Below are 2,942 nucleotides of genomic sequence, written 5' to 3' on the forward strand. Positions count from 1 at the left end.
ATGGTATTTAACTCTGATAAATTGAATCAATAAATTATGGAGACAGAGAAAGAAAGCTATATGCATATAGGGGACCTAATAATGAGACAATCACAAATAAGGAAGCAGTTAAAGACCTTGGTGTGATGATGAATAGGAACATGTTATGCAATGATCAAATAGCAATTCTGTTGGCAAAATGTAAAGCAAAAATGGGAATGTTGTTACGGCACTTCAAACAGAAAAGCTGAACACATGATTATGCTTTATAAAACATATGTTCGTAGTCCACTTGAATATTCCAATATGATATGGTACCCACACTATCAAAAGGATATTGCACAAATAGAGAGTGTACAAAGGTCCTTTACAGCTAGAATAGAAGAAGTTAAGGACCTTGACTACTGGGAAAGACTACAATCCTTAAAATTATATAGTCCGAAAGGAGAAGAGAACGCTACATGATAATTCAGGCATGGAAAACAGATAGAAGGAATAGCAGAAAAACATCATGGAACTAAAAATATCAGAAAGAGCAAGCAGAGGTAGATTAATAGTGCCAAAACTATACCAGGAAAAAATAAGGTAAAAGCCACCACAGGACATTAATCACTACGACACAGCATCGATAATGCAGCGTCTAATTCAATGCGTTGACCAAGCTCATCTGAGGAATATATCAGGAGTGAGCGTAGATGTGTTTAAGAATAAGCTCGACAAATATCTAAACTGCATCCCAGACCAAGCAAGATTGGAAGATGCAAAATATACCGGAAGATGTACTAGCAACTCTCTGGTAGACATTAGAGGTGCCTCACACTGAGGGACCTGGGGCAACCCGAACGAACTGTAAGGTCTGTAAGGTAAGGTAAGGTCTCTCTCTCTCTCTCTCTCTCTCTCTCTCTCTCTCTCTCTTGTCGGTGCCTTTCATTTAACGGAACAGGGATATTGATTGGTTTGTTTCTTTGTCAATTACTTTGAACGGTGATACGACTAATAAAGTATCTTTCTTTTCATTATGTTACTGCAAAGACGCAACTTGTATGTCAGTGCGTTATGGCTACTGATAAATGTTCTTATGATTCTGTGTCTTCCAAAAAAGAGTAGAAAGTAGGAACTTGTCAGTTTCCTTTTTATTATGTCCATTGGCAGGATCGAAATTCCGAAGCAACATTACCGGGCAGTACTTCTTCAACATTATTTTGTGCACTGGCAGTCCCGATGGATATAAGTTATTCAAAAAATCTTGCGGATGATGATAATTTTCATCTTCTATTGTGTCTGAGCTGAAATATACGCGACTTTCTCCGGGGAAGTTGTACAGAAATTATGTATGAAAAATCGTAAACTAACTGAGTCTACGGGAATAACAAGCCTCGTTTCACGGCCAGAAACAGCTCCGTTTCAGGGAATCCCTTCTCACCTCCACCCCCTACAAATGAGGGGGTTAGGTTGGATGAAACCCCATTACAAACCATCTTAGGGCTCCCCACCATAACCCTGCCAAGTTTCATGCCCATCTGACCAGCCGTTTGGCCGTGATTGAATGACAGACAGACAGACAGACAGACAGACAAGCAGACAGACATTACGGCCATTATTATAGTATATGCTCTAAGGCAGCGTTACCCAATGTGTCAAAGGCAATATAACTAAACAATTGACTGCCCTGACCCTTGAATACGTATAATAGAAAGATATTTTTAAATGCAGTAAAAATAAATAATGAGTTACGCATTTTTCAATTAAGCTGAAAATAATAATAATTTTCAGTTATGGAAAATCTTACATAAAGAACAGCTTTTGCGCTGAATGAGTCTCTGGACAAGACAGATAGAATTGTCCATGATAAAATAAGAAAATATATAAAATGTCTTAGTTGACTGTTAGTGTTTAGAACGATCTGGTAAGGATTCTGACCCTATCATTTTGAGACTCATTGTCAAGTTGTTGACTTAAGCAGTAAATTAAGTAGAAGGAGCTTTGCCCTCAGCGGTGGGTCGTAGTCAGTGATGAAAAGGAAAGAAGGTTAATAATTAAATTCCAAACCGCTAGTTTGGAACTGTCTTCTGAACACTTTCTTGACCCACTGCCACCTATACTCGGTTTTTTCCATCTGTCCACCCACCTGTGGTGTTTATGTATGGTAACACTGCATCCCGGGTTTTAGATAGTTACATTCAACTTACATTCAACAATTATAATAATATTCTATTTCGAATATTAACTATGTAATTTACATACAGTAAATTATTAAAACACTTTTCAGTTGCAAATGTAAACCCAGATGTCCTTTTATTTACCTAAAACTTACACATAACGTAACTATCTAAAGCCCAGGACGCAGTGTTACCATACGCAAGCACCACTGGCAGGTGGACAGATGGAAAAAAAACAGAGTATAGACAAAATTGAATACTATCTGGATGGGTGGTGTTAGGAAGGAGCAGCCTGCAGGCTTTTCAAAACGAATTAAGGGATGCAGTTATTAGGCTCACACCCTTTGGCTTACACATTTACAGCTGGTGGACTGGTGTGTAATATACTGATGCACCTAGAAAACATGAACGATTGTTGCATCTGTCAGTCTTCCTACCCACCCAGTACCCAGTTTGCCATATTGCATCCTGGAAATGGAGAGAGTATATATATATATATATATATATATATATATATATATGTATATATATATATATATATATATATATATATATATATATATATATATATATATCTTTTTTTTTCTTTTTGTGTCTCTAGATGTGTCAGTGAGAGATCACAAGTAAACGGGGAACTTGACATGTCACAGACCTTTATGTTTGAGTTTTGGGACTTGCGTTTTATGAATTTGCTCAACAGTCTTAGAGGCATGGTACCTTCAGTGGAGGGAGATGACTCAATTAATGATCTGATGTCGTATCATTACCTCATTCATTACAATTGAATCATATTCATTTTCTTTC

The sequence above is a fragment of the Macrobrachium nipponense genome, chromosome 9, assembly GCF_015104395.2.
Source record: "Macrobrachium nipponense isolate FS-2020 chromosome 9, ASM1510439v2, whole genome shotgun sequence".
NCBI classification, from domain to species: Eukaryota; Metazoa; Arthropoda; class Malacostraca; order Decapoda; family Palaemonidae; genus Macrobrachium; species Macrobrachium nipponense.